This window comes from Macrobrachium nipponense, chromosome 3 (assembly GCF_015104395.2).
Source record: "Macrobrachium nipponense isolate FS-2020 chromosome 3, ASM1510439v2, whole genome shotgun sequence".
NCBI classification, from domain to species: domain Eukaryota; kingdom Metazoa; phylum Arthropoda; class Malacostraca; order Decapoda; family Palaemonidae; genus Macrobrachium; species Macrobrachium nipponense.
This window is the reverse complement of record NC_087202.1, coordinates 74,308,393-74,327,937: the sequence shown is the minus strand read 5'-3', so window position 1 is coordinate 74,327,937 and position 19,545 is coordinate 74,308,393. Positions and strand designations below refer to the sequence as shown.

Sequence of the window (19,545 nt, the reverse complement as noted above, 5' to 3'; positions counted from 1 at the left end):
AGAGCTAGAGAAGCTCCGAGCCCTCATAACTCTGGGCAAGGAGGCCGGTTACACTGGACCAGCACTTGACCAGTGGATAACGGCACAGCAGGATGCCGCACGCCTGCAAGAAAAGGAAGGGAAAACCAGAGAAGAGCCAAAGAGGCAGAAAAGAAGGAAAGAGCAGAAGAGAGAAAACATGAGCTAGCTTCAAGGAGCAGGAACTCAAAATCAAGCGGGAGAAGGCCCGTAAGGAGAGTATCTTAGCTCCAGCCACTCTGCCAGCTTCCAGCCCTGCACCCACTGTCTCTCTTAGTCCCGCCGTCTCTGGTCAGCCTGACATTCTTTCTATTTGTGAGCCTGGTCCTGATCCAGTGCCCGAGATAGAAATTTCTTCCACACCATCTCAGCCTCTTACCATTTTACCGCCTACCTCCTCCACTTTGGAAGAGGTAAGCCCACCAGTTAACCCCCGACTTGCTTCCGAGGGTGATTCAACAGAGGACTCTTCGCCTGTGCCAGAGCACACTGCCAGCCTTGGTGACTCCACAGATTCACAATCTGTGGGGCCATTTCGGCCTTACCGTCCAGTGCCACGGAAGAGGTTCTGGAACACGTTCTGCCGAGACTGTGGCCGCAAGGGTCACATGTCTGCCAACTACGGAGGGTGCGCAAATCACAATATTCCTGCCATCGCAATGGCCGTCACCAATTCTTCCTCACTAGGACCCCCAGCTAAGGGCCCTATAACCGTCGCACCCCTCCAAAGCCATTATCCGCCAAGCCACGTCAGAGCCTACGATGACTCTGGCGCTCAAATCTCCCTGATACGGGAAGACCGAATCCCCCGAGGGGCTACCGTCGATAGACGGCAACTAATAACCATTGAAGGTATCAACCATATCAAGCTGATCCTTCCGACCGTCCAATTGAGGGTCACCAGACCTCACTTCTCCAAGGTTTGTACCCTTGCAGTTGCAAGCTACATTCCAGGAGGTTACGACCTCCTCCTAGGGCAAGACATGAAGTCTTCCTCGCATTTCAAAAAGCCTAGAGGTCCTACCCCCACGTCAAATCACTCTAAAGCAAGGAGTCACCAAAATTCTACTTCCTCCAGGAAGTATGTCCACCAACAGTCTCCCCCGTCACCAAGGAGGGAGATTGATCATTCACAGTTCCGTTGCAAAACCTGTAACATAATAGGGCACTCCACTAATTGGCCTAGGTGCCCTAGCAAGCTACCAGCCGCGGACACTGTCCAAGTTCCACAAGGCTTAGCCTTCCAAAAGAGACAGGACCCTCTGTCTCCCATTACCAAGGGCCCGCTGAGAGGTATTGCACCTCCGGTACCCGTCACAGGTCCAGTCGACCTCAACTCTCTGCCAGTGCCACTTGGCAGCACTGAGCAGTGCCAAGCTCCGTCCAGCCTGGACGTAGAGCCACCACAGAAATTGACCTCTGCGCCTGGCCCTGAGCTAGTGCCGGCGCCTAACCTTATCATGGATCCTCCTACAGGAGATCCTCCAACAGGCATGGAGCTTACCGCAGCCCATGGCCAATCCCAAGTCCATGAGTCTTCTTCCACATCACCTCTGTCGCCCGAGGATGAACCTCCGGCAGACCTTACCTTCATACCTCCTCTGGAAAACCAGGAACTGACCGACCAGGAGTCAGCCTGGAGTTTTCCCCTTACGACGGTTGTCGCAGCAGCCGGAGTGAGGGCCTCCCCTGCAGTAGGTTCCACCTCTATGACGGTTGCTGCAGACACCGAAGTAGGGTGTTCTGCAATCCCTCAGGCTACCACTGCCTCTGCTCCTGACGGCGTTTCTGGCCTTACCCGAGAGTCAGTGCCTCCGTCTACTCCTAGGACTGGTATAGCCAGGTACTGGAGGAATAAGAAGAAGAAGGGACGTAACAAATCATTAACACACTAACAAAAGAGCCACATGCTCTCCTTGACACCTGTGCCCGAGGTACAGTGTCACATTCATTTGCAGAGTGATCCTGGCACCTACCCAGAGAAGGTAGCCAGCCTGATCTCTGCCAGTAAACTAACCCTCTAACCCCTAGCAATTGTAATACTAACCCTCACTTAAATATAATTACCTCATTACATTTCCATCCTGGTACTCTACTAACCACTCATCATCCTCACGCATCATTACCTCATCTCATGTATTTTAACAATTCAGTCAAGGAACCGCTGCTGTGCATACCACACTCTGGAATGATTGTGTCTCTAATTAACTGTAATGAGTAGGTTAGGCTAATGAATTAGTACCAGGGCATTAGGGTAGTAGCAAGTAGAATGTTCAAGTAACCTTATCTAGGGGTAGAGTAGACTGTCGTCACAGACAACCCGTAATTATCACTTAGGCTAGACTACATTACTCCATTAAGTTAGTACACTTAGCATCTCCACCTATAAGTTAGGTAGGTCACTGTAGTTAGCTGTATCGCTGCTCTAAAAACTTCAAGTTAGAGTAGGAGAACTGGGTAGTCGAGACGATCAACTTACTTAAGCCAAGGCCTTCACGCCCAAAAGGGAGTGAATGCCTTCTTAACAGGGGGAGCTGCTACGTTTATTGAACGCCTCGCCTTCCCAGCAGTTTTTAATTAATTAGAGTTATGAATGAGGAGCCATGTTTCCTCCTAAAGCAACTGATTTTGAGAGAGAGCACGTCGTAGGAAGGAATTTCCGGTCTGACGGAAGCTTATGGTAAGATAGGCAAGTCACAAGAGTAGCTAGGCCTCGAGATAGATTTTAGGGACTTCTACAATAAGACCTATTTTCCTTCCCAATTTGCTGGCTGGGTGTTTATCACTTTCAGGCAGTGCCCGAGGCGATGTATGGAAGCCCCAAGTAATTAAGTGAGAACCAGCATCTCTCTCAGTCGACTGCAGTCGTGACCTCGGACGGATGTCCAACCACCAGCCTCCCACTTAAGCCTAACGGCGTTATTGGCGCGCCCAAATCTGAGACCAAGCCGGACGCCGCATTTTTCCACAAAGGGTCCACTGAACATAGCATCCAGGTACGTTTAAAGTGTAAACTCCAAACCAGCACCTTTTACTACCATACGACTCTTGCTAATTTTATTTTCAAGTCTCACTTTTATCCCTCCTACATCAAAAGCCCTTTGTCCTCATCGGGCCACGTGCTCCCCCTTGTGACTTGTTAAAGACTAAGTCTTCAGTGCATACCTCAGTGAAACATTAGAGTTCCTTTGCCCCAGTGTTAGAGAACTGAATAATCGTAACTTGTGCAAGAAGTCCTTTTTTTTCTTGATTCCCTGAGTCATGTGTCAAGTCTGTCCGCCCACAAGTGTTGCATTACCGCAAGATTTCGAAGCCAGCTTTATTACGTGAATTTCATTTTGCGCCAGCAATCATTCACTTGAGAGATATTATTAGTCCATGTGGGGACCAGTTGCATTTACTTAACCTTGGCTGTTAAGAAGCCTCTTGTAAATAAATAGCTGTAAAGTAATTAGCTGAGTTTCTGGCAACCTTTCCTCTAGAGTAAATGTTCACTTCAAATCCTTTTTTACGGTAATTTCAAGCAATTCACTTTGTTTTCCCTCAACTATTTCTGTTTACGTATCGGAGCCTCTTTCAAGGCCGGGCTCATACGTAACAATATATATATATATATACACAGTATATATATATATATATATATATATATATATATATATATATATATATATATATATATATATATATATATGTGTGTGTGTGTGTGTGTATAACTGAATCACGAAAGTTAGGAATGTGATAAATCCATAAATAAAGATGTTTCTGCTCAGTAAAGGACGTTTAACTTCGAAGGTCTCGCAGATCCTCCTTCGTTTATTTTTCCTTTGTGGCTTATATCTTTATATATATATATATATATATATATATATATATATATATTATTATATATATATATATTTTTTGAAATGGGAATTGGTTTTTTTTTTAGGCTTCATTCCTTTTAGCTTATCATCAACTTCATTTACATTTCATTAATCATCAAGTTATTTATTTCATTCCACTACGGTGCTGAATGGCCAAAATAGGTCCCAGTGCTTGGGCTTGTCCCTAAATTTCATAATCCATCCATCCCTTATTAGATAAAAAAAGAATTGAAAGTGTATGTCATAGAGACCTACTGATGATGAGGCCAGTTAAATGGGATCCAGTTTGAGAAGAAAATCTGTCTGCTAAATTCCTGAAGTTAGGGTAGGAATTGAGAGCACTTAAATTATTTACAAATATTCAGTGTCCTGGAATACTGAACAGGAGACTGCAATGGATGACTGGGATTTAGATGGTTAGCTTTTCAATAGCTAATTGTCGGCTGGTCTACATGGGTCTTGGAATACTGGTTACTACATATGTAATTGTAGCCATGTTTCTCAAGTCCTTGCTTTATATGAACAACACTAGGTGGTAAAATCTTAGATGATCAGGGACCATGTCTTCTGTCTCTGCACTACTGCAAAAGCATCTTTGATCCACATGCATTTTTTCCCACCCAAGTCTAAGTTGACATGTTTCTAACTTTAGCGATCCTAATTTGTGTGTGAAGACAATCCTCTCATGGTTGACATAGTTGAAAGCGAACCAAATCCTCATGCTAGGATGATAATGGTTCTGTCTTATTTAGTAGCTCCAAGGTTTATAACTCAAATGAATGGAAGGGCCGACTGAATAATCTGGCTGTCCTCAATTGACTCAGAATCCACCAGAGTATACCATCTTCACTGCCCCTTTGATTAGGTTGTATAGAACTTCTAAGAGGATCCATGTTTGGCAGTTCTACTAACCTTGGCATAGGAATAGAGCAGTCTCCAAAGATAGCCTAAAAGGTATCACTCAACAAATGCAGCTTTTAAAAGTTAACATGATAATTCAAAACAAAAAAGTACACTGAATACCATTACATAATATGATACATAATTAAGAGCCATAATCAAGGAGATAAGTTAGGGTGAAAATGTATGATAATGTGAATTGTTTAAAGGATACCACTATAAATTGGTCATACCACATAAAAAGAGTTAACAGGAGAAACATGCTTAGATCACCTCTTGAATGCCATGAGAGTTATACTAATTTGGCAATCAGTCTACTGTACTTGAAAGAGCATATTGGCAGTGGTAAAACCTGTAACTGACAAATTCAGGAAATTGGAAAAAAAAAAAAACTTAATCAGTACCATGAAAATCGCAACAAAATTGTGTTTAGTTGTTTATAAATGTTGGTATCCTAGGTCAAATAGTTTTCCTCTGAAATATGCACTTTCTTTCATAGTTACAGTACATATTATTCAAGTCATACCTTCTCACATTTTACACTGTTCCTAGCTCTACAGGGTAGGAAAAGTGAAATAGTGTACTATGTCAGATGTTGAAAATCTATGAATACTCAAGCATATTTAACTAAAGGATCATTCACATTCATTACAATGTCTTGATGATGCAATTCCTTGCATATGCTACGAACTCATTGGTATCAATAAAATATACAATACTTAAAGATTTTAACATTTATTTACAAACTAAAACAGCATACACAGGCTATTACAATCTATTACTATTCATCAGGATCTGCATCCACAAAGCAGCTCAACATCTCTTCTAAACTTGGACCAGACTTGGAATTCTGAAAGAAATTTACCATTCAAGTGATAAGCTCCTAACAAGTTTCTCTTTTAAATTATACTTAAATTAAGAATACATAATCAAGTTTGCGTCATCTTAAACATTTTACCATTAAAAATATACTTACAGCCAATAAAACACAGAGAGAGAGAGAGAGAGAGAGAGAGAGAGAGAGAGAGAGAGAGAGAGAGAGAGAGAGAGAGAGAGAGAGAGAGAGAGAGAGAGAATCCACAACATCATATATCTGACCATCAAGAGTGAAAATATGAATTATTTCTGAGACATATAGAAGTAACTCCTTACGACTCCAACTCCTTCCCCTCTGCCAGTACTATATCAAAATGAAATTTTCATTATTAAAATGAAGTTTTATTGTATACTTACCGAACAATTATAGAGCCGTGATTTCCACGAGCGGCAGGATACTAAATTCAAATTTAGCGCGTCGGCGTCGCCAACACTGGTGGTGATGACGTCATCTCCCTCCACTCGCGGGAGAACCAGGTACAACTGCCCAGGTGAATCCAATTCTTTCTGCCCGTCCGTCCACCTAAGGGGAGGAGGGTGGGTATAATCATAATTGTTCGGTAAGTATACAATAAAACTTCATTTTAATAATGAAAATTTCATTTTTATTGTAGTGTCTTACCGAACAATTATAGAGCTGATTACACATTTCTGGGAAGGTGGGATTCAGTGGACCACTAGTATTTTTAAATGGTTACATTTATTGCAATACCAGTAAACACTCAAGGTGTCTGTTGTACCTTACCTTGTAAGAGAGCTACAGCAGACTGTTACTGCCTCTGGTCGGTGCTCTTATTACTATTGTAGAGGAATTGGAATTTGACCAAAGTTAGCCTCTACAGGAGTGGAATCCTTCCGTAGTTCAAGCGAGTCAAGGCTGACTGACGGAGGATAGTAACAACAAAGATTGCCCTTGCCCTGGGCTACGACCAGAAATTCAATCATACAAAACAATTTTTGTCACCAAAACCACCATGATTAAAAAACATATATACCCAACCATTGTAGCAAAATCTGACCTAACAGACTGGTGAGTATCCCAGGTACTCAGTACCCCCAGCTTCCCTTGAACTCGACAACCTATTCAAGGTGAAAAGTTAGCATAGAGGTGACGACCCCTGTGCCGTTTCTCCCAACACCATGCCAGAAACCGCCACAGGACCTAACGTTTTACAATTCTCGAAAACCGTTTCTATCTCTTTGAGATAATGACTCGCAAAAAACCGAATTCGATCTCCAGAACGTGCTCTGAAGAATCGAAGCTAAAGATAAATTCTTTCTGAATGCTAAAGAAGTTGCCACTGCTCTAACCTCGTGAGCTTTAACTCTCAGAACGGAAAGATTGTCGTTCTCGGACTGCGAGTGAGCTTCCCTGATAAGCTCTCTAATAAAGAACTATATAGCATTCTTAGAAAGAGGACGAGAGGGATTTTGAACCGAGGTCCAGAGCTTAGAAGATTGTCCTCTAATACCCTTAGTGGCAAACAGATACTGCTTAATAGCCTGACTGGACATAAGAGCCTTTCTTCCTCCTCATGTCCAACCAAATCAGATAAGTTCCTTACCACAAAACTCCTCGGCCAAGGATTAGAAGGATTCTCATTTTTGGCTAGAAAGGTACAAAGATACCGAAAATACAGCATTGCCTTGAGAGAAACCGACTCTTTTGTCTATAGCGTGCAATTCGCTGACACGCTTAGCAGAAGCTAGTGCAATAAGAAAAAGTGCCTTCTTAGTCAAGTTCCTGAGTGAAGCCGACTTCAAAGGCTCAAACGGTGGCCCCATGAGGAAACTTAAGCACCACATCTAAGTTCCAAGCCACTGTATCTTGCGGGAGCTTAGTGGTTTCGAAAGACCTAATGAGGTCCGACAGATCTGAATTGGAGGAAATATCCAAACCTCGATGTCGAAAAACCGAAGAGAGCATGGCTCTATATCCTCTGATCGTCGAAGGAGCCAGTTTCTTAGAGTTCCTAAGAAATAGAAGAAAATCTGCTATTTTCTGTTAAGAGGTCGCAGAAGTAGAGACTTTAGCACTTCTACACCACTCTGAAGATTCTCCACTTACCCTTGATAGAGTTTGTTAGAAGACTCTCCTACAACGAGCGATAGCTTCTGCAGCTCTTCTTGAAAATCCTTTCGCTCTGAAAGATTCCGGACAGTCTGAACCTGTCAGAGCTAGAGCGGACAAGTTTTGGTGGAACCTCTTGAAGTGAGGTTGTTTGAGAAGCCACTTCTCTGGAGGAAGAAGTCTGGGAAGTCTACTAACAACTCGGAGAAGGTCCGGGAACCACTCTTTCCTGGGCCAAAAGGGAGCGATTAACGTTAGTGTTACATTGGTGTGCGACATGAACTTGTTCAGCACCTCTCTTATTAGACCGAACGGAGGGAATGCATAAGCTTCCAGACCCGACCAATCCAACAGATTGCGTCCACCGACCAAGCTAGAGGATCTGGGACTGGAGAACAAAAGAGAGGAAGACGGTTGTTCCTTGATGTCGCGAACAGGTCTATTGACGGTCGTCCCAAAGGTGCCAAAGTTTCTGACAAATCTTGTTGTCCAAAGTCCACTCCAGAGGTAACACTTGCTGTTGACGACTTAACTCGTCCGCCAGGACGTTCATCTTTCCCGGAACAAATCTCGGGACTAGCTGAACCTTCGCTTCGTTGACCACAGGAGGAGATCCTTGGCTACTTCGTATAGAGAGAAAGACTGAGTCCCCCACCCTGTTTCCGCACGTACGAGAGAGACCGTGGAGGGTTGTCGGAGTGCACTGCCACTACTCGACCTTCTACTAAGCTCCGAAACTGTCTGAGCCCCAGGAAAATTGCTAACAGTTCCACTTTACATTTATGGTGGAACTTTCTTCGCCTTCTCCGACCAAGCTCCTGAAGTTCGTTGATTTCCCAGTAGGGCTCCCAACCTGTGCCAATGCGTCGGAAAAGAACTGTAGGTTCGGGAGGATGGGTCGTAAATCTAACCCTTCTTCCAACCTTGCTCGAGAGAGCCACCACCTTAGGTCCTCTTTTATTTGATCTGTGACAGGAAAGGTATCGAGTCTGGTTGTGTCTTCCTGCACCAAGAGGCTCTCAAGTAAGGAAAAACTGCAGAGGTCTCATGTGCAGTCTTCCCAACGTCACAAATTTCTCCACTGACGTCAATTTGCCCAGGAGCCTCATCCACTGATTGGCAGAACTTACCTTTTGTCCAAGAACTCCTGAACTGTCTCCAGACAGCCTTGAACCCTCTTCGGGGGACAGAAAGCCCGAAAAACTTGAGCATTCAGAATCATCCCCAAATAAAGGATGCTCTGAGATGGAACCAACTGGGACTTCTGTTTGTTGACAGAATCCTAACTTTTGGCAAGATCCAGAGTTGTTCCAAGGTCCTTCATGCACCGACTCTCTGATTCCGACCGGAGAAGCCAATCGTCCAGATAGAGGGAGATTCTATCCCTAATATGTGCAGCCAGCTTCCTATCGGGATCGAAACCCTGGTGAAAACTTGAGAGGCGGAGGTCGCTAGTCCGAAGCAAAGCGCCCGAAACTGAAACACCTTGCCTTCGAACATGAACTCAGGTACTTCCGAGATTCGCGATGTATCGGAATGTGAAAATAAGCGTCTTGCATGTCCAGAGAGACCATCCAATCCCCCTGTCTGATGGACTCCAGAACCGACCGAGTGGTCTCCATATGAAATTTGTTTTCTGGACATGCAAGTCAGGGCGCTCACATCCAAAACCGGCCTCCAGCCCCCTGATGACTTGGGAACTACAAAAAGGCGATTGTAAAAGCCTGGAGGAAAATCCCTTCTATCTGTTCTATCGCTTCTTTGAGAACAAGCGCTTCCACTTCTGCGGCTAGCGCCAGAAATATGTCTGAGCCCGGAGAGTATGCCTGGAATGGAATTGGCAACAGGTGAGAGCGAGGAGGTGAAACGAGAGGAATACGATAGCCGAACTTGAGTACTTAGCACTACCCAGCTTCTGCTCCTCTGTTTTTCCCATTCCTCCCAAAACAGAGCCAGCCTGGCTCCACTGGTGCATGAAGAACCGAGCTTTCATTTGGAAGGTTTGTTAACCTTGCCGAGGCCTTAGACTGAGGTCGCAAATTCGACTTCGGCCGAAAGAAGCGCTTGGGTTTTTTTTCTCCCTCGAAAAGGCGCTTGGGCCAGAGGAGAAACCGAAGGAACAGTCTCCACAGGAGCTTTAGGTCTCTTAGTAGACTGTGCCAGTAAAATAAACCGAAGTAGATTTCTTATCTAGTGCAGAAGAAATTGACAACACTACATCGTCTGGAAAGAGGTTATCTTTCACAAAAGGAGCAAAAACAAGAGAGCAGACTTCTGTTGGGACGTAACCCTTTTAGAAGCAAAGGGGGAGCACCAAAAGTTGCCTTTTCTTAAGGGTACCAAAGGCGATGAGCGAAGCTAACTCATCACAATCCAATCCCTAATGATTTGTTTTTCCGCACAGGACAGAACACCAATCCAATCCTCCGCTAACTCCTGAGAAAGAGAAGGACAGTCTTCGATCTTGGCGCTAAAGCGCCAATAGTCCAATCAAGGAAGCTAAAGACTTCCAAAGTTTAAATTGATTCTTTACAACGTGGTCCAACTCAGGCGCTGTAAAGAAAACTTTCGCTGCGGCGAAAGCAGATCTTCTAGAGGAGTCGATTTAATAAAACTGGAGAAGTTCCCTCCCTGGGAGGAGGCCAGAAAACTCCCAGAGAAGGAGCTTCCCAGTTACATAAAACCTATACCTCTTACGAAGCAACTTAGAGGGAGGGTAAGCCCACAAAAAAGAGCCTTTGCGCCCTAAGTCTCTTTTCATATAGACATCCATTTCTCCGTCTCTTTCAACGAATGTCTAACCGCTTTAGATAGAACAAGTTTTGGGAGGAGAGGGTCTGAAGTTTTCCTCCTCATCAAAAAAAGTCGAACGTTGGGGAGCGCGGAGCCGCTTTCTCAAAATAATCTGGATAAGATACCAGAAGAAATCTAAGGAGGCGTGAATAACACGAGAGGTGATGTGAATCCTCCTCCTCTACTTCTTCTTCATTCTCCGATACCGCCGAAGAAGTAGACGGAACTACAACAACCGGATCTGAAGGTTTCGAACCACCCTTGGACTCATTCATCCAGTTGGTTAACATCTCTAACTGCTTGCGCAAAGGCGCAGAGACGAATCAAAAACAGTTAACGTAGGCTTGGAAGAGCCTAAATGTTCAGCAGGAGGCGGAAAAAACTACTTGCGCCTCGCTCGGAGGCCGCCGAAATTCGAGGCGAAACAGGCGCATCAGGCGTAACAGACGAAAAGCGCCTAAGAAACACCCTTAGAACTGCTAGCTACAGCGCTAAAACCACAATCTCTACTAGTAGATGGAGCCAAAAAAGGCACAGATTGAGGCGACGAACGAGCCGCTAACGGCCGAGGCGCAACCCTACTCTCAGGCTCCTTATACCGCTTGATGGAGGAGGCGAAGAATCGGCGCCTGAACGCCTCTTTAAGGGACGCGAAACGGGCGAATCTCGCCAAGAGCGCCGCGCGACCGGAGACGAATCGCTTGAATCATTTGAAAGGCGTCTGACCGCAACACCTTTCCAACGCTTAACCGAGCCCTGTTGAGGCGCAACAGGCTCAACAAGAGAGGCGCCTGTCTGTGGGCAAATCCCGATCGACTCCCTTGGACTTCCGGTATGTCTTCTCCCCGGTGCGGGGGAGCTGGACAGTGACCTTTGTCTAGGAGACGTGTCAGGACAGACAGACGCACCCTCAACTACACTCTTACCTGAAGCCGCTCTCCAAAAACGTCTTAACTGAATTACCAAGTTGCAAAACCGTATTCGCTAGTACCGAAAATTTCTGATCTAACCTCGATTCCAGACTGGCAATGGTGTCGGAAGAAACTACACGGGAAGCCGGAGAAGTGGGATTAGTAGGAGGAATAGGAGGTGTAGTTAAAGGAGACATAACAATTTGAGGAGAAACAGAAGGAACAGATGCATCGCAAGACGAAGAAGCAGAGCTAAGTCTACTTTCCCCTAAGCGCTGCTTTTCTAATTCTGTCTTTAGCTAATTTCTCCGAGTATGAACTAAAAAACTTCCATTGAGAATCAGTCCAATCACTACACTCGTTACATGTTCGATCTGCTGAACACCTGTCCCTACACTAAACACATTTAGTGTGAGAATCATACTCTAACTTGGATAATCTAGTTTTTACATCCTGAGATGCAAAACCTAACTCCCGACGGACTAGAATCCGACATGGCAACGCCTAAATAAAAGCAAATAACAACAACGCCAAAAAAAGAGTACTTCACCAATTCCGAAGATCAAATCCACAAGAAAAAGCGAAGCAAAGTCATCCAACCGCACCGACCACCGATGTTCACCGGACGCCGGCAGGAAAAGAATTGGATTCACCTGGGCAGTTGTACCTGGTTCTCCCGCAAGTGGAGGGAGATGACGTCATCACCACCAGTGTTGGCGACGCCGACGCGCTAAATTTGAATTTAGTATCCTGCCGCTCGTGGAAATCACGGCTCTATAATTGTTCGGTAAGACACTACATAAAACTGTTATTTACTCGCCCAACCCATCCTTTCTCAAAGTGGATAAAAAATAAAAAGACTGGGAATCACTATTTCATTTATTAATCTTAGAAAATCAGTTATTAGGTAAATCATTTATTCATCATATTACAAAACAAATAAACAAACATAAGAAAGAGAGAGAGAGAGAGAGAGAGAGAGAGATGAGAGAGAGAGAAGGAGGAGAGAGAGAGAGAGAGAGAGAGAGAGAAAATTTTTTTATTGTTGCTTAATATCATTAAACCTTACATTACTTGAAAATTAGTACTGTAAATTATTATTTTATCATATAAAATGTAGCAATATAGTACCCTTAAAGATATATACTTACACCTATCACTTCCTGCCAAAACAGAGGAAGAGAGTTACCACTATGATATGTATCTTGTGGGGCAAGAGAGAAAGAGAGTTATCCTTATTCAAAAGAGTGAAATGGAAAGATTATTGTATTTCTTTAAAATACATACTATCACATATGAATTTTGTAATTAGTTATATTATTATTATTTGAAAATATTAAGGAACATATTACACATACATGTACCATAGAAATTCTCTCATCTCAGTGAGAGAGAGAGAGAGAGAGAGAGAGAGAGAGAGAGAGAGAGAGAGAGAGAGAGAGAGAGAGAGAGAGAGATTACATGAACGTTTCGTTGGCAACACAAAACAAGGTTCAGTACAAAAAGCATACATCTCTGTAAGAGAGAGAGAGAGAGACTCTTATTTAAAAGAGTAAAACAGAAAGATTAATATTGTATTTCTTTAAATACTATCACATATGAATTTTGGAATTACAGTTATTATTATTATTATTATTATTATTATTATTACAGTGGACCCCCGTATTCGCATTCTCCGGATTCGCAGACTCACACATTCGCGTATTTCTCTTGGGAATGTTTCCCCGCATTATTTGCGGAAAATTGGCATATTTGCGGTATTTTTCTATGAGAAATATCCACAAATTCATGTTTTTTTTTTTTAATAAATTTCATCCTAAAATGTACTTTTATTGATAAAACTATTAAAAAACCTGGTGTAAAAATTTTAGTGGGTTTTTCTAGAGTTTTACCTACCAAAATAGACCATTTTCAGCCTTTGTATAGGGGTTCCAACTATTCGCGGAATCTAAACATTTGTGGGGGGTCTGGTACGCATCCCCCATGAATACGAGGGGACCACTGTGGCCTGATGTGTTATTTGGGGGTCAAACAGACATTTTCTTCGGTGAGAACTGTGCATCCTAATGACATGCAATTGATCATTGTGCATGGAAAATGGACACATTTGGAGAATTCATTGCAGCTCAGCCATATTGGAGGGTAAAATGGAATTCTTCTTCAAATTTAGAAATGTGCAGCCTAATGGCATGCAATTGATCATTATACATGTCAAATGGCCACATTTGGACAATTCATTGCAGTTCAGCCATATTGCAGGGGTAAAAATGGGTAAAAAATGGCCCTTACATGTTTTTTGGGGTCAAACTGATCAAACAGACTCTTCAAAGTGAGAAATGTGCAGCCTAATGGCATTCAAATGATTATTATGCATGAAAAATGGCCACATTTGGACAATTCATTGCAACTCAGCCATATTGCAGGTAAAAAATGGCCAAATGGTAAGGGTATTCAATTCATCATAATGTATGGAAAATGGCCACATTTGGACAATTCATAGCAATTAAGCCATATTACAGGAGGTCAAAAATGGGTAAAATATGGCCCAAATGGTAAGGCAGCCTTACATGTTTTTTGAGGTCAGACTTTTTCTTCAAAGTGAGAAATGTGCAGCCTACTGACATGCAATTGATCATTATGCATGGAAAAGGGCCACATTTAGACAATTCATTGCAATCTGGCCATATTGCACGAGGTAAAAAATGGGTAAAAAATTACCTGAATGGTAAGGCCTTAGTGTTTTTGGGAGTCAAACGGACTTTTTCTTCAATGTTAGAAATGTGCAGCCTAATGGCATGCAATTGATCATTATGCATGGAATATGGTTACATTTGGGCAATTCATTGCAATTCGGTCATATTGCTGGGTGTCAAAAATGGATCAACAATGGCCCGTGTTTTGGGGGTCTAACGGACATTTTTTTCAAAGTGAGAAATGTGCAGCATAATGGCATGCAATTGATTATTATGCATGGACAATGGCACATTTGGACAATTCATTGCAATTTGCCCATATTGCAGGGGGTCAAAAATGGCCCAAATGGTAAGGCTATAAAACAGGCCTCTATACCCCTCAGGGTGGTAGAGGACTGACCTTGTGCCCTACACCCAAGATTGTTGAACTCACGAATGAGATCAATAACCTCTGCGAAGGAAGACAAACTCTTGAGTGTCTCCCTCCTCCTACTCCGGCACAGATGACTGATGACGCAAAAAAGAAGGCAGTATCCTCCTCCTCCTGTAACAACACTGGTGACGCTTCCCAGGAAGCCTAGCATTCTGGTCATCATTGGTTGGAGGGTAAGCTCTAAAACTTGAAGATCCTGAGACCGAAGGTTCTTGAACATCTTCACCGCAACAACACTTGTACAGTGGTCTCCCTGTATTCGCGAGGGATGTATACCAGGACCCCTCCCCCCCCCACAAATAGTTGGAATCCCTATAAAAAGGCTGAAAACAGTCTATTTTGTTAGTTAAAACTCAAGAAAAACCCACTAAAAATTTTTATACTTGGTTTTTAAATAGTTTTACCACAAAAAATGCATTTCATGATGAAATTGATTAAAAAACCAGGAATTTCTGGATATTTCTCATAGGAAAATACTGTGAATAGGCAAATTTTCTCCAAATAATGGGAGGAATTTCTGGATATTTCTCATAGGAAAATACCATGAATAGGCAAATTTTCTCCAAATAATGGGAGGAATTTCTGGATATTTCTCATAGGAAAATACCACAAATAGGCAAATTTTCTCCAAATAATGGGAGGAATTTCTGGATATTTCTCAAGGAAAACACCACGAATAGGCGAATTTTCTGCAAATAATGGGAGGAATTTCTGGATATGTCTCATAGGAAAATACCACGAATAGGTGAATTTTCCACGAATAATGGGGGGATATGTTCTTGAGAGAAATCCGCAAATGTGTGAGTCTGCGAATCCGAAGAATGCGAATACGGGTGGCCCACTGTACACAGTCCCTGCTCGAACCACGCACGTCAGGCAAAACACGTATGCGTTTGCAAGAGGAATCACATATGTGAACGTGCGACAAGTCAAGTACATGTTCATTAGATGTCAACCGAGCACGATCCCGAGAGAGGGAACGTTGCTGAAGAGAGCTACCTGATGGACATTGACTCCTAAGATTAAGGTCTCTTCTAGGAGAACGAGAAAGATGTCCACAGGACAGGGAAGCCTTGCGTTCCCGACTGTCAGTCTAAGCTATCGAGCGAAGAATCCTTAGACGAAGCTTGAGCCACCTTCATATCTGCAACCTTTGACCTTTTAATTGGCGCCTTATTGTCCTTACGCCAACGAACTGGTACAGGAACAGATCATGAGGGGTCACCTCTGATATCATCAGCACGTACATGCAAGGATTATTCACGTCCATGTACGGAAGATGTAGAAACATTCTTATTAGTCTCAACACTCACACTGTCATGAACACGCAAGTGAGAGGTAGAGCCACGGCCATGAAGAAAAGTCGATGATGCATAACTTGCATGTACAGGAGATACACGGCCATGTATCGAAGATAAGAATGCCTTCCTTCCACTAGCTCCACTACCAACCTCACGAGCATGAACATGTGAGAAAGAAGCACGACCTTGTGGGGCAGATGGCGAAGCACTCCTCTCACTTGCACAAACAAAGATGTGCTTGGGAGAGACACAGACATGTGGGGCAGAAGGCGATGCACTTGTTTCACTCGCAGATGACGAAACCACAAAGTCCTTGACAAGATGGCGAGGCAGTGATGGAGAAGCAGGAGAAGGAAAGAAACTTCTCTCCCTACAAGGTCTCTTACTAGCAGGAGTCGGGGAAGAGACCCTCCGTTTACGACTCTTCTTTTTCATAGATACAACAGAAATCCTCTCTCGTAAAACATAGATACAGCAGAAATCCTCTCTCGCAAAACAGAGTCCAGCCTCTTGAAGACTGCTTGAAACAACGCCTCGGACGGCTCAGCGAGAGAAGACGATGATGTCATAACTGGAGGAAGAGTGGCCATCACATATGATGTCCTAGGCCGAGAGGACCCTGGGAGTGATGTCACGACATCTCTAAGACCAGCAATGGTCGATGGCCTCAAGGATAGAGCAGTAAGGCACGACCCAGTGAGCATCAATGGTGATAAAGGGGCTCTGCAAGGTGGCAGCACGCGAGAGCCAACGTAGAGGAGTCCTGGGGGAGGCGGGACTGCTACATGGGCCAGTGGGGGGTACTCCAAGAAATGCGACAACAGCCCATCCATGGAAGGTGGACCCCGAAGCCAAGCAACACCCAAACAGCTGCCATCTTGGATGACTCCGTATCTAAAATTAAGATATTAGATGGTGTAGCCTCCTCCCTCTGGGGCAGAGAATTAGAACCTGAGGGAATTAGAACCTGAGGGAGAGGGGCTACATTTGACATAACATCATCCTGTGGTACTCCCGATGCTTCCATCAACGAATCGATGAAAGAAAAGGAAGGAGACAGGCACACTCGAGCTAGCCACAGGGAGAGTGATCGCAGGAGAGGGAGAAGTTGAATCATCCCGAGAAGAAAAACCCTCCCAAGAAGGAAAAGTCAAAACTCTGCGATGTTCCCTCTTCTTGTAAAACACTCTCCACTGCGACTTAGGCCAGGAACAGAATTCTAGGCAAGGAATAGTAATCGTACAATAATTAGCTCGGCACCTACTGCATGAGGATCTGTGATAGCAGCAGCCAGAAACCTTGAGCACAAAAATCCCCGAATGCCCGGACACATGCATTGCTGAGGCCGGAAGACTTGGTGGAATCCATAATAAACAGAAACAATCACACACAAACACAGTGAAAAGAAAGGAAACACGGGCACAAATCAACCGGCTTGGAAGGAGAGCATAAGCAATAGCGTCTACTCTCCAAGGCGGTTAAGGAGACTGGGCACATCACGGAGCGTGGTGCGGTGCGCAGTCAGTGACCAGCTATCACCTCATACGCACAGGAGTTCCCAGATCTCACAGATTCCTTGCTTACAATCTTTGATTGTTTTTAACTAGTTACCAGCTAGTGCTTGGAAAATATCCTATTGTTAAGACCTAAGGTTTGTTCAGCATATGAACAATGAGACTGCTTAGTACCAAAGTCAGGTCCCAAAACGTTGGAGGTGGAAGAGAAAATTTACCAACTTCAAATATGCAGATGATGTTATTATAATCAGCAAAACACTACAAGACTGCTTTAAAATGTTTTTTGCTACTCACATCACGATTTTTCTTGTTCTTTTTATTCTTATGTGGAGAGTCTTCCAAAGCTTTTCTTTTACTTTTACCCATCTGTTCTTGATCTTCATTTTGTTCTGTGGCTTCACTTTTTCTCACCTACATAAGACAAAATATGATATTTAAATAACGTGAGGACCATAAATTCAGTAAGTCCACAAGGATACAAACTTATTCTGCTTTTAAGTTTTAAGATCAAACTTTCCAATCTTCAAAACAAAGAGATAGTTTTTCACTGCAATACAATTATTTTCTTATTTGAATTTTCTATAATTCCTTGCCTCTAAAATGTGGAACTGCCAATGAAAACTAAAGATAAAATGCATGCGTTTGGCTAATACAGATCTTACCGACTCAAAAATTCATATTTCTTTACTTAGTCATCTGATTAACACAATAATATTAGTAAAGCTGAGGGCCATATGAACCATTTCAAGACACGTATATTAACTAATTCTATTAAAGCCTCACTGTAAAATTAAAGCAAGATTCTAATCTGTTCTTTGATGTATTTGACGGATGGGCAAAACACTTGACCTTTAAAAACATCAACTTTCCAAAACATGGCAAATCACAGATACAAAAATATTATTCATCTAGTCAAATCAGAATCCTCTGTAATAGACTTAAAAAAATACTCAATCAAGTATAAAAGCTTACCTTCAGACCACTGTCATTTCTCCTAGTAGTTCCTACATTTTCATATTCTTTCGTGTTAACAAAATCATCTTTACTGGGCAAATTACATCCACTTTCATTTGCTTCATCCTCAGAAGGCTCTTTATTACATATAACTTCTGTTTTATCAACTTCTGACATCCTTCCTTCATCAACTGAAGATACTTCTTCCTCAATTCCTTTAGGTACACCCTCATCAGTTTTAGCTGCCTCTTCTTCACTTGCTTCACTGCCTTCAGTACCAACTTCATCTACTCCATTTTCATGGGCTACTGCTTCACTTCCTCCTTCCTTAACAGTCATGCCTTCTTCATCTACTTCACATGACATATGGTCGTCATTCTCACCATTTTCTTCTTCATTTAGGGGCTTGTCAGAGACATTTATTGTTGGATTTTCTGCGAGCTCATCATCATCTACATCTATAAAGGCATATTTTAAAGTTTAATGATTTAGAAGACTTTTAAGTTCCAAATCTGAACTTAGCCAATTTACCAATATTCAAAATAAGTGCAAAACCTAATTAAATACATTCAACATACAGTAATAGTAGTTTAAAGCAATCATAAACCTTTCACAGTAACAAATACTTAAAAGATTAACTAAAAATTGTTCAATCCTATCACTTTCTCACAAAAATTTTAAATAAATTTTAACAATTCTTCCAAAGTACCATTAAATTTGAATTCCAGTGCAAAATACATGAATATTCAAGACAGGATAAGTTAATTTTTTAGATACTTCCAATTCCTGTATTTATGATCACTCTAGAGCATATCTATGCATTATTCTAACTGTAAAATTTCTTTACGATATTCGCATCCCTATAGCAACAGATTATATCCTCAGTTTCTGAGCCAGTTTTCTTATTAATTCACTGTATCTTCATTAATCGTAGTACCGATCGAATTATGTAACTAGTAAAATGCAGTGGATCACAGATGTCAATTGGAGACAAGTAAGAGTGAGCAAGCAAGAGAAACAAAATTATAGATATGTAAGCTATGTCAGAAATCCGCAAATACATATTCTAATTAGCATCATATAAATTAAAAATTTAGGAAGGACCTTGACAAGGTAATCTCTATAACATCTTTTTTCTATATAATTTTAGATTTTTAAACCTGTCTTTTATGGGAATGCATGAAATAATATCTTATTCCCAAATTAGTTATTGTC

General features: G+C 42.6%; 1 pseudogene; it reads right to left on the bottom strand.

Annotated features, from left to right (window-relative positions):
• Positions 1-5,500: 5,500 nt before the first annotated feature.
• LOC135221818 (proline-, glutamic acid- and leucine-rich protein 1-like) overlaps positions 5,501-19,545 on the bottom strand; it is a 119,888-nt pseudogene continuing 105,843 nt past the window's right edge.